The sequence below is a fragment of the Amblyomma maculatum genome, chromosome 1 (assembly GCF_055883805.1).
Source record: "Amblyomma maculatum isolate TAMU_Amacu chromosome 1, ASM5588380v1, whole genome shotgun sequence".
NCBI classification, from domain to species: domain Eukaryota; kingdom Metazoa; phylum Arthropoda; class Arachnida; order Ixodida; family Ixodidae; genus Amblyomma; species Amblyomma maculatum.
In genome coordinates this window covers 172,228,912-172,242,488 of record NC_139344.1, presented here as the reverse complement: position 1 = coordinate 172,242,488, position 13,577 = coordinate 172,228,912, and the positions used below count along the sequence as shown (strand labels likewise).

At 42.3% G+C, this 13,577-nt stretch overlaps 1 protein-coding gene across 1 annotated transcript in view; it reads left to right on the top strand.

Annotated features, from left to right (window-relative positions):
• LOC146204911 (putative phosphorylase b kinase regulatory subunit alpha) overlaps nucleotides 1–13,577 on the top strand; it is a 72,169-nt gene that overhangs the window by 2,190 nt on the left and 56,402 nt on the right. The window lies entirely within an intron of this gene.

Below are 13,577 nucleotides of genomic sequence, written 5' to 3'. Positions count from 1 at the left end.
CTCACAGACAAATGCTGTTATGTAGGAAGGGTGTATAAAAACTGAATAGGCTTTGTTGCTGTCATCTATGGGTACCACTGCCTCCATTTGACCATGTGCAATAAATGAAATGGTGTTTATTTTTTTTTCAAGTCATGTGGATGGGGACTAGTAGGTCTCGCATAATTCCTTGAAAATAATTTTTTTTTCGTAGAAACTTATCTATAAAGGCTAGAGGTTTGGAAAGTAGCAAAAGATCCAAATGGAATCACTGGGAAGTGTAGGCACAAGAACAGAACGACTCCTACAGCTCTGCTTGGGTTTGTGTGGTTGCTTGTGTTGTCTGTATGTAAGACATAAAAGAACGTAAAGGAAGAAGTTTTAAGAGCTTCTTCCTTCAAGAGCTGCCCGCATCACATGGTGAGATGCCAGACACTGATGCTGATTCATTTGAAGAAGAAAGGCTCATTGCTGGAATCTGATGAAAAACAAATAGAATGTGGAAATGACGAAGCTGCATATGATTTCGGTTTCACGTGAAATTGAAAACTTCAACACAAGGAAAAGTCAAGCAGTTGCGCAACTATGCCCCCAGTTAGAACCGCCAACAAAGCTGGTCAGAAAAAGAACTCACACTCTGTGATGCAGCACGGTAATGGGTTTGAAAGATAGAATACAAAGAAATAACACAGACCTATGCAAAAATGAAGAAAAATGAAGCGCCTTTGCTCCACGAGTATTCCAAAGAATTGTGCGGTAACTCAGTCTTTGAGAATTTGGCTTTATAAATTTTACTCCATGCAGAAAGCTGGATACTCTCAGTTCCAAGTGCTGATTTCCAAGATGCATTAAGGTCTTGGTATGGAATTATTTATGGTATTACTAGTCTAAACAAGGCAATCTGCTCGCCCTGCCTCTTATGCACTGCCTCACAACAGAACCAACGTTTGAGCAAGACTGTGATCTTAATCCACACACTGTGGTAGAAAGCAGAGGTGCAAGCTGTGTATTGCCATGCCTGTTCAACTCATGTCATTGACTTGAGAAGTGTGGCACAGGCTTATAAATATAAATAGACAAGCATTGTCCCAATGCTTTTTCTGAGGAAATATCTTTTTCACTGCACTTCTCTGGTTACAGATTTCACATGCACTAGGTCTCATTGATTCCAGTTGGAAGCTAGCATAAAAGTAAAAAAAAAAGTTAACCCAGATATTTTTATTTTAGTGAGTCTTTCTTAATCCCGCAAATATTTAATTTATTTCATTTATTCAACTTTTTGGCAGCAGATAAATACAGTGTCTGATGCAGGAACAGAAGCTAAACGCAGTTTGTGCCTGACGAGGCCTCTGTCCCTATGCAGTTCGGACTGATGCTACAGCATACATTTAAATAACAATCTTTTCCTTAACAATACCAGGTGTATAATGGGGATACTATTCTATAATTACAAAAACTTTTCACACGTACAACAGCAAAAAGCAATACACCACACATTACATGATATTAGCTTAATTTTGATCAACATATAGCAAATGTAACTATTGTATAATAGCATAGACAAACTAAGACCTTTGTGGATTGTGAAAAAATTTACGCATAATGTAAAATGAACTCAAAAACGAGATCGCAAGGTAAGATGAACAGTAAACTTTGTGTTATACAAGGATTATTTTACAAAAGGAAGGAAGTTCATTTCTGCGTATATTTTATACCAGAGGACAACAATGTATCAATAATATGGCATTTAAACACACATGCTGTATATTCCTTGAAATTTATTTAGAGTGGCAGGTATTTGATAGGCCATTGTTTGCTTTCCATAATGTGTCCTTGCTTTTGATGTGCGGAGTTTTCGGTTCTTTAAAAGGTATTGAGCATTTTTAGAGTCTTTATTTTCGTGAAATTTCTTCTGGTGCGTTATTTGTAATAGCTTTAAATAATACAATTGATCGGCCCTTAGCATGCTGTGTTTTTTGAATTACAGAGCTGTTCTTAAATCCTGTACGCTTCCAAGAAAAGATTCAAAGCATCACAATACTATCTTTTGTAAAGTAGTGAGTTTAGTATAATTATATTGCCTAGTGGTCCTCCAAACAGTCAAACCATATGTTAATCTGGAGTAGAAAAGAGCAAAATAAATATTCTTTTTAGCCAAAATTTTATCACAGGAGATATCTTGTACAGACATCCAACTGTAAGGGCTAATTTCTGTGCTTAAGTTATGTGTATGTGTTAAGGTATGTGTAGTCTTTAGTTCAGAGTTTTAAATTGGGCCTTAAGAGGTTAACAGAATTGAACAGGCTATGTGCAGATTTTTAATGGAGTCTATCACTCCTCATGTGTACATCTTTATATACTGTCTATTTAAGTTTAGGTTGTATATGCTTGAACTATTTTAAGTACACTTTTTAGTAGTGTAAAATAACGTAAAAAAAATAAAACTTGTTAAATATTTAAGTAAAACCATAAATATAGTAACACACACTCAGTCTTGCCCCCTGCTCAAAAAATAGTTTTGAAACGTCCGTGATCATATGAGTGTGCCTAGCTTATGCTTTTGATATAAAGTTTTGAATGATGCAAGGTAATACCAACCAGAGGTGGGCAACCTCATGAGGTTTCGACCTCATGAGGTCGACCTCAACCTCAAGATGACCTCAACCTCACGGAGTGAGGTGAGGTCGGTGACAGCTCGAAATTTTTTGAGTGAGGTCACAAAATTGGACCTCAACCTCACGCGTGAGTTTGAGGTTGAGTGAGGTCGTCATTGTGTGAGGTCGAAATTGTGAGGTCCAGGCTTTTTGCTGTTGCCGCGGCTTTCTTCGAAGAGCGCCCCTTTTGACGCGGAGCTCGAGCGTACTGCCGCGGTGTGCCCGCCGACTCTCGGTGTTTGGTTACCCCCCATCGGACGACCGGAAGCCGCAGCCCCTGCCCAGCTTTCGGCATTCCACCGTAATGTCCGCAGCCCGAGGATGCTTCCCTCTGGTCTACTTGGAAGGAGATATTTTTTTTTTTACTTCACGAACTCCTCATGCCCCCCGCCAGCCACCCCCGTTTCCTCTGACTTGTTTGTGCCGATGCTTGCCGCAGGCTACAACACCCAGTAGCGCGCAAAGCACATAACTCACGTTGACCTGCGGTGCTTTTGTCGGATGCCGCAAAGAAACCAGCAAACTAAAAACCAAAGCAACTTGTCTTTGCGCAGACGGCGCGGAGCGGAACTGTCTTATGCATGCCCGTTTCCAGGCGCTAACGTCACGGCTGCTGCCTTACATTCGATAAAGGACCCCGCTGTACATTACACGGAAACTTAACAGAAAATGGTGCAGCGAAATTGTTAGGGGACGTGATACTGACAGATAAAAAAAAACATGAACAAACCAGAAAAACCGGCACAATCCATCTGAGCATTTTATCGAAGTCCTCCCTTTCGAATTGTACGTCATCGTTCTATATTCCGGTCCTGTAAATTTGTATTCTTGTATCCTCCAGAACAACCTCTCTTTGGTCTTGTGCTGCTTGTTTCTTCTAACAGATTCAAAGGTGTTGAAGGTGCTAGTGTAGCGGTAAAACATGCAACAGGATGAAATGGACGGCACAGCGTATAAGACACAACTGGTATACAGGAAAAAACCTGCGCATGTTAACCATTTGCCGAGATAGAAGAGGCAAAAAAATATATGGGGCTTGTATGCAGTTAAGCGCAATGAAAAAAAAAATGATTTCGCTCCACTAAGGCCCTTTATTTCTCTCTCAAATTCTAGTGAAATCAAGCAATGCAGGAGAAAGGAGGAGAGTAAGGGATTCTTAACTTCATAATATCAGGTTTCTCTTAGAACCTCTTATTCAGGCGCAGAAAAAAAAAAAAAAGAGAAAAGCGTTCTCCTACATGTTTTTATGAACTAGAAAGTATTGAAATGGTCTCCGGCTCGAAATTTTGGTGTCTAGACGGACGAATTTGTGTGGCGAACTGAGCGTGTCTCTTTTGTGCTCCAGTCTGCTTGAGACGGACAAATCAATCGGATGAAAATTTTTGTGGCCAGATGTCAGAATAATTTTTTCAGATATTTGTTTTTTTTCCCTTAAAAATCAATTTAGATGTACGTGATATGAAGCGAATTACATGTTAGCACTGAGGAATGCAGTATTAAGCCGATGCCTCAAACCTTCTATATGCTCTGGGAAGCGCAGTTCTCTTCTGTTTTTAGTGTGCGATATTTGTTATTACTTTCGGCAACATGGTATTTTTTATATATTTTTTCTTGTATGTCAATTAAGTTCGTACACTGCCGAAAAAAGAACAGGCTTCTTCCCTCACATTACGCTCTTTCTTTGGCATCTTTTCAGAGGCCCAGAGCCCAACCCTCCTTTCCACTTACCCGCGTGGTCATTTAGTTTTTTTCTTTTTCTTTTGCAAGTATTAGAAAGCGCGATCTAGTCTCTGAAAGCGGAGCTGGCACACATACGCCACTGCCGTTTGGTGTGTATTGGTGACAGTTCGGCATTCATCGCATGAGCAAAACCAGACGGACGGCGAAGAGAGGAGCGCGTGCACTGAGGGGGGCGCGGTCCCTCCGGGCCGCTTGCTCGCCTTCTTTCTGTTGTTCTTGTCTTTAGTTTACGTTTATGTGCTGTAACTATGCGACACTAACGGGGAATCGGTTTCTCTAGTTTCACCTACGGTGCATGTGGCGAAGCAGCTTCGGAGACACCACCGTACGTGCAATTTATTAGTTCAGTCTTCAAAGGAAAACAAGTGAATACCACAAAGAAGCTCGTCTCAGAATTGTTGGCGAAATGGCATCCAGTATTCGGTTCGGACTTACAAGTATTTATATCGTGTGTGCGTTTTTTTTTAGTTGGGTGGGAGTTGGACATTTTGCTCCGGCGAAATTTGACGGGCGAGCCGATGTTCGCGACTGCAAAGTGGTTTACGTTTAACCCTTTTTCCTAGGAGTTCCGACCCTTGTAATTTTTTATTGTAAGCGTGGTGTTCGAAGAAGCAATTTCGCCAATTCTTGCAATACGCCACGGGATCACAGAATTATCAACTAACGCCTAGGAGTAGCCGGTTGGGACCTCATAAGATAAACAGCATTCCTCTTCGAAATTTTCTGAAGGTTTATTCGGCGTTGGCGGAGTTTTATGATTAATTGGTGTTTTGCTGTCTTTTCCTCTTTTGTTTGTTTTAACTGTTGGGGATTTAGTCTTCACAAGTCGTTTCATGAGTGGCTATTACGGAAAATTTGTGCCCCGTTAATATGACAGCCGTTAATATGGAGGACCCGGCGAAGATTTTTAATGTATATATGTCTTGTTAATATAGAAACTCGCTCTCTGAACAGTGGAGATGGGATGAATGCACACAGCCTATTCGGCCCATGTATTTTTGTCTCGTTAGTATGGACATCGTTTGAAAAAAGCTGGGGAGTCCGAACGCAAGTTAAAGAAGGGTGCGCAGGCCGGGAACCTATGCGACAGCCGATATGGTCGGATGCCTGAACGAGTCCTGTGGAGTTGCAAAGAACCAAAGCGGGCGTGTCGTCGTTTTAGGAGGGGAGGGGGGGGGCAAGAGCGGAAAGGAAGGGAGGAGGAGGAGAAAAGGAGGGTGGATGACAGGGATCGTACACAGCAAACCGAGGGTCAGCTAACTAAGAAGACCCCAAAAGGAGGGAACCGGGAGTTTTCTGGGTGCAGCGGCAGCGCCGCAACTAGAGGCCGCAGTCGGGAAAACAGCAACATGTGGTAGCCATAAATTCTGCTGAACGTGAACAAGACAGGCCGGTAAAAGCGTAAGAAAGAAACGATAAGAAGAAAGACAAGCGCCAAAAATTGGGGGTGGGAATTGAAGTTTTTCTATCCCAGAACAGAAAGTGTGTTCCATGAAGCCGTTAACGCTTTTCGGTCAGGGTTAAGACACACTCACGAAGTAGAGCGACAAAAGAAACGCGACGACCACGCAACCAGGACCGGGCGTCCCGTCCTGGACGCCCTTCCTTCTCATGCTCCTGGTTTTCGTCACTTGCGCTGCCGAACTACCCCATTTTGCACCACAGCGATCCGCATGTCGGCTTCGCCTTGAGTCAACGATGCGGCCATGACAAGGTCTGAGCTCTTCGTAGTCGGCTAGCCGTCGTTCTAAACTGTACTTCAGCTTGCAGTGTTTGTTTCATAGGAACACATACAAACGGCACAGGAAAGGGCTATTTGATAGCCCTCTGTATAGTAGCCTGCCAACTTGACTCCCTCGCTTCCTTACAAAAACATTACAAGGCAAGAAAGAGAATCAGAAGAACGGAAAGTCAGGGAGGTTAGCTAGGGAAAAAAAGTGCAAAGAAGCAGGAGCCTGTAATTCTCAACTTTAGTCTGGAGCTGAACTGGAGCTGGAAAGAATGGAGCTGAACTTAGGCATGAAGCGGGAAATTTGAGAATACAAGCGGCAAAAGCAATCTCAGTCAATCCAAGCCGTGAAAAACTGAACCCAAGTTCAACTAGGCCTCAGCCTCGTCAGGTCGACGGTATACCATCTGTATATACTACCGGACTCCGATAAATGGCTCAACGTCGGCATCACAGCGTAAGCCACAGTCCGACAGCGCCCAGCAAGAAATGGAGTCAGCCTTGTTAATGTGGTTCGGGAATGTGCTCGCGAATGGTGCTGTCGTGAGCGACGAAATGCTTCAAGAGAAGGCTCGCTGCCTCGGCAACATTATGGGTGCTTCTTCTCCTTCGTCTTGATAGGTTTTACCTGTGATGACTTACGGAATTTTTGTTCAGTAAAACAGGGAGATGTTTACTGAGAAATATTATTCTACGCTCTGTCTAGGCGTTACTGACTTCAGCTACTAAAGAGGATGGCTGACAAGGTTTAAGAACAGACATGACGTTGCGGGTCGACGGATTTATGAAGAAGAGGGTAGCATCGACATCTCGGCTGTGTTTATATACCCAAATTAATTAAATAGCAGCCATTAATATAACTTTTTTCTCAATTATATACTTTTCGTTTTTATTCATGACTCGTTATTATGGATGACTCGCTTTATGGACAGTTTTGGTCGGAAACCAAAGCTTCCATACTAACGAGGCACGACTGTATTCCTATTTTTTCTTAATTTAATGTATTGTTTAGCAAAACAATGTACAGTGTATTAAAAAAAAGCTCGGCAATCATCAATTTTTTTTCGAATTAAGAAAAAGAGCAATGATGAAAGCTTGGGCGCGTTGGTGCCGGTTTTCTTGCTCATAGCGCTAAACAGACAGGGACAGCCAGAAATACGGGACTGACGATAAAAAAAAGCGCCCGTCGCGTGTGTCTCGCTGTGTCCCTGTCTGTTTAGCGCTATGTGGCAAGAAAAGAAAAAGAGCATATCATCATTGTTGTCTTCGTCACTAGGGTCAACAGCATTTGCCTTTTCAGTTTTAGTAAGAACTGGCTTGTTTTATTTCTAATACGAATCTTATTCACGTGGGTCATGTGGGATAAACTCTTTGTATTTCATTATGTGCTTATGCATAGTAACGTGGTACCCATGTAGACCTTGAAACCGACCACAAAAGGGTAGGTGAGGAGGGGGAGAGGATTGCTACTTTAGTGCAGAGTTGAACATGTAGTGTCCGGATTTTTTCTGCTTTTATCCGGGATATTAATTATTGTATAAAATTAGGAGTAAAATACAGCCTTCATACGACAAAATTCTGGCTAGCCTATATACCCTAGGATTAAAGAGAAATGTATATTTGCTTTAAGTTACGGTTTATTTTAATGATTTTTTTTTTTTTGAGGTCGAGCGCCCGACCTCAACCTCACATTTTGAGTTTGAGGTGAGGTTGAGTGAGGTCGCCAATAGTCACCTGAAAAGTGAGGTGAGGTCGCCTGTAGGACCTCAACCTCAATTGATGAGGTTGAGTGAGGTCGCCAAATATTTTTTGAGTTTGAGGTGAGGTTGAGGTCAAATGCCCACCTCTGATACCAACTGGGATATCTTTTTAACTGCATTTGTCACAAGCTGGTTACCTTGCTAGTTATGTGTTGAAATTTGGCATAACGTGGATTTTTAGGTTGGTGAAACTATTTCAAGTTTCGTTCCTGTGAAACTACAACCAACCCAGTGTGCAAAAAGCAAAGGGGCTTAGCTGTGTAGATGGTATGGTTTAGTTTACTACTCTCCAAGTCTGATGTAAACTATAGTGTGAAAAATAACATTTTAGAGCATCTACAAGTGCCGTCTTTTCCGTTTGTATTACTAATCATTTAATTTCTTACTGATGAATTTAATTTTTTTTTTCCAACTCAAAGTCATACTGCAGAAAAGAAGTAAAGGAGAATGGGTGTTTATTTCTTTTAATGTTAACTGTCATAGAAGGTATTCAAAAAAGCAACAGTGACAATTATCTGTGGTTCAAGAGCATTATAAACATTCTTAGTAGTGGCCCATGTCACTGCTTGAAGGTCTTTGACCTTCTGGTGGACCTTGTGTGCCTCTTAGAAGATGCAGCTATGTTATACAGCTGAGGCATTTCATGAATGGCAGTGCAATGCACAGTAGTAGATCATAGGATTGGCTGAATCAAGCAAAAGCATGTGGGAAGGTCAACATGTTTCTCAGAGGCCATCATGCATGCATGCTTGGATGGCATGTTGCTTGCTTGCAGTTGCTATGTCGTGCTGTATTTTATTTCTTTATTTTGCTTTATATGATGCTATCAATCTTAATCCCTGAGCTCATTATACTTTCCAAACATCAACCTAGGAGTGGTAATCCATTATTCTAGCATGCCAACTGCTATAATAGGCGCTACACTAAAGAACAGTCATGTTTTTTTTAATTATTTTAAATGAGTAAACAAAGGAGTCTTATGGGTTATCATTTCATGGACAGTTGCTTTAGTATAGCAGTATAGACCGTTTGGAAAACTCTCGGCTCTAATTTAGCTGCGCAGTGAAAATCCCTTTGCTAGAGAGGCGGTGTTGAAGTTGCAATTAAGGGGTTAAACACAGCTCTGCCAAGCAGTGGTCAAGCAAACATGTGCCAATCTGCCACTAGCAATGTGCATGCTGGGCAAGTGGCTCTATCCTTTGCACAGATCATGCCATCATAGTAAAGTGATTTTTGCTCTGCAGAGACTGGGCCTTCAGAGTTGCGAAAAAGCTCTGTAAAACAAATTTCTTCATGTAAATGGTTTAAATGTATACAGACACCATATTTTTCTTAGTGTATTTCTGCATTAGTACAAATACGTTCCAGCTGGCCCTGCTCTCCGCTCTGCTGCATTAGAATCATGTGCAAGGCATTATTAAACATGGGTCATCGCGTGAAATTTATGTGTGCACAGTCAGCAATTTGTAATTCTTTTCCCATACATTTTCGGTTCCAGTTTCAGTAGCTGAACGGGGGTTATGGTGTCACAAGTGAGCTAAGAAATCGCATGAGGCATACAAAAAGTGCCTTATAATAGCTTTGTTTAATCACCGTCATTCCATCATCTAGAGGAGGTTAGCGTAAGAGTAGTAGGTTCGGATTAAAATAGCAATGCAGTGATTATGTTGCAGTTATTGTGTGCGTCATGCGATCACATACCCACTTGATGATGACAGTAAAAGTATTTTTATTTTATGCAAGGCAGAATTGCTGAGGTTGGGTTCCTCACTACAAGAGTCCATTGGTAGCTGCTGCCTTTGGGCCAGCCTCTGTTGCACCTCAGGGCCCAAGCTGGACAGCTCTTCCTCCTACTTTTTTGGCTGTTCAAATACCCCTGATGCACTGTTTTTCCTGCAGGCTCGCACCATATGATGATGCTCCACCTCCTGATTGCACAAGGCACATTGAATCCTTCTGGATACATGCAATTTAGTCTTTTTGGGTTAATAAATGTGACTTCTTCTTCCTTTGACTTAAAGTCCAGTCTTCAGGGTTGGGTACCTCCTTTAGCCTAATCTGTAATGGTTTAGCGTTGTATGTTGGTAGTGGGTTTGCATCTTAACCCATCATCATGAGCTGAGGTTAAAAGTGCTCGAGCTTTGGTGTGTGTGCCTTCATTCCCTGGGTTGGCTTTGTGACCTGAAGTCTATATGGTCTTGGTGCAACCTTTAAGAGCTCTGTCTTCCAAGTAGGCAGCTACCCTGCTATTATTTTTTTTAGTGTAGTTTCTGCATCCTTCTTGTGAGTCCATGACAGTATTGGTTGTGCTCTGCCTCCTGTCCTGCTGTTACATTTATGCATCTGATGCACAGTTGATGACTTGCTGATGAGGGTAATTGAATGGATACCAAGTGATGGTAAACATAGCAGAAGGCGACAGAAGGTTAGGCGAGTGTATGAAATTAGGAAGTTTGCAAGGTTAGAGTGGATGCAGCTGGCACAGGACCAGGTTAATAGGAGCGGTGTGGTAGAAGCTTTTACCCTGCTGTGGTTGTAGTCTGGCTGCTTCCAGTTATGATTGTAATGACTTGCTCCTCTAGATTTGCAATCTCCTCCTGGGGTCCTGCCGTGTTGACATACCTTGTGGTGGTTTTGCTTTCCAAGCCTTGCAAACTGCTTTTGCTTTGGTCTCGCAGCAGTTTTGGCGATATTTTAAGTGCACACTCCTGGGTATAGGTGCTGCCTCGATGTCTTCTGCCTGTCTTGATAGGTCTAGCTTGCTGCTTTTAATTTGCAGAGGGTTGAGTCCAAAGTGTTCGAGTATGTTCTTGCCTGTCATGCAACGTGATAGCCTTATTAGTTGCATGATTTGTTGTTCGGTAACCTTGTCTATAGTGTCATGAGCCCCTATACCATGATACAGCTTTATGTGGCTACACAGCCAAGGCTACAGCAGTGGAGCTTTTCTTACAGGATTACTGCGCCAAGTAGTTCAGGCATATTGAGTCTCAGTTGCTGTTTTGGTTTCAGTTCTATTTTGAAGTTGAATTTATAGCTTTCAAGCAGTTAAATATGCAAGAATGTGTTGCACAATTGAAGACCTATGCGAATGTAAATATACAACTGATCAATTGTTCACAAGACGTACAGCCTTTGTCAAATGTTTAGAGCCCAGAGGGTTTGCTTTTAAGTCGTATATTGTGACTTCTTTAAAAACCGTGGAAATCCTAGCCATTGGAGAGGGTAGAATGAAAACTGTTCTTGCCTTCAGCAAGTTTGGAAACCTAGGAATGCATTATGAGCCACATGGTATGGCTCAGAAATAGACCTCCCTGGGATCTAAACTTTTGGCAAAGGCTGTACATTGTCGGAACATGCGCAATTTGCGAAAGAGCACCGAAACTGGCAGGGCTATGCAGCAGGCAGGGCCTGCTCACACCTGCGGCATTGCCACCATGTGGCGCAGCCATTAGCACAGCATGTTATGCTCTTGCTAATCTAGCTATTATGTTAATATAATCTTGATATAATAATAATGTTAATAATTTCGTAATGGTATAATAATCCATAGCAAGATCCACGAAATTTCTGGAGGGACTATAGTCTGCTTTGGAGCGAGCTGTCCCCAAGTATAGTTGCAGTAGCCTGTCTATTGACACACTGATTGGTGGACGCTAATTTGTGTAGGCTTTTCTAATGATGGCATCTTGTCTTTCCTTGCCCGATTTCTTGAATTTTCATAAGGAAGCTGCATAGACTATCCAACAAAAGACTGAGGACTGGATTAGCTTGATTGTGGCCTTCTCCTTCATCCCTCTTCTTTACTTGTGAGTCTGGAGGTCGTACACTTGGCTTGAACCACAGTCTGAGATTTTCCCGATAGTTCCATCATTGTCAGTCTTGCGCACTTTCTTGATGACTTCGTCATTAATTTCATTGTTTGATGCCTCGAATGATGTCCCTTTCCTTTTTTCCTGAAGACCACGAGCTCTGATTTCTTTTTAGTCCGTACTCTGTCATGTATGTTTGTCCGACGTTGGTTGCTGTTTCCAGGTGCTCCTTGTTCATATGGCGATACCACCTGCATAAATTATGTGCTTGATCTCGCATAGCTTGTCCAGTTCTGCTGGCAGTCCTATCATCGTAATGTTGGAAAAGTAGTGGCAAAAGCACCTCTCCTTGATAGGTGCTGCCCCTGTTTCCCATCTTGATCGGGTTTGAGCTATCTGCCCCTGGAATAATTGTTACTTTTTTGCGAACTGAGGCAATTTCTCGCATAGTTGATAATGTGCTCTCTTCATCTGGTGTGTTTGAGGTTATTCAGTACCTTTTATTGCTTAACATTACCAAAGACGTCTTTCAGATCAGGGTGAGGATGACCACGTTCTTGTCCCTTTTGCCTTTGTACAGGATGTTTTGTTTCAGTTGGAAGAGGATGCCCTGTGTCAATAGCTGAAGCCTCAGTCGAGCACGGTGTTTTGTATTTGGTGCCAGTCTTCGAGTCAGTTTCATGTATACTTCTTTCTCGAAGAGCTTTTCTTTGCATGAGGTGAGAGAGATGGGCTTAAGATTTTTTTTCATCCTTCTCTGGTTTCGGGGTAAAGTGTACCTCTACCATTTTTTAATTTGGAGAGATTTGCCCTTTTCCCCAGCATTCATTAAAGTATTCTATTATTTCTTGTGTTGAGACCTTGTCCTGGTTGGCCAGCATTTTCACTGCAATTTTATCCTCTCCTGGATTGGCATTCCTCCTCATTTTGAGGATGGCTGACACTGGACTTTCTCCCTCTGCTCCCTTCCCCCTCCTCCCAACACTGTAATATGGAGGTTGTCCTTTCATTTCTGATACGTGTCTTAATAAGCTCCGGTACTAGGTCTTTACCTGTGCCCTGAAGGTGTGCAGCACCCTTCGCAGGTTTCCCGTCTGCTCTCTCTTTTTCTTGCCTGAGTCAGTGAGGCACCTCTGCAAGCTCCATGTTATGCCCAGGTCCACTTTCTTCTTGAACGAGTTGTACAGGCAGTTGGATTTGGCCATTTTTCACAAATACTCTTCCGCTTCTTTCGCAGTTTTCATCATTCTAAGCATTACCTTCCTATTATGTTTTTGTTCTTTCCAACTCTTGTTTAGGCTTCTCGTTTTCCACAAGTGTAGGAGGGGGTGTACACAGCAGGGGCATCCTCTGTGGTAAACATCTGTTTGGTACAGCTGGCCATTTCCCCTGTGAGATCCTTTGTTCACTCTCCATTTTTTCCTCTTTAAAGGGACAGAACACTGGCCAAAATGTGTCATGAGATTATGGTGGAGGTGAAAAGATCTTGCCTCATATAGTACTGATCGAGCAGTACAGTATCAAAGAAAAGAGGCTTTACAATTTTAATTTGCCATTGAAAATCGCATAAAAACAACAGAGGCGCTATCTATCGGAGAAACCATAGTACTTTCAGTGTAGACTCCCACGTGACTACATGCAAGCAAAATATAGCTGATTTTCGTAACTGCACATTGTTCTTTTTTCTTCTAGGAGTGCTTGCCATAATTTATTATATTTTGCGCTCTCTCCAGTGCGCCCTTAAATAAAAAAAACACCTCTTCTTTCGAACCGCGAGAGGTATGCTTTCAGGTTTTGCCACTAGATGGCGTCACAGTGTTTGCAATTTCGTGAATGAAGCAATGACAGTGCCCACTAAAACTTTCGTGGACGAGGGCTTGCGTGATTGTGCCGTAACAGCATT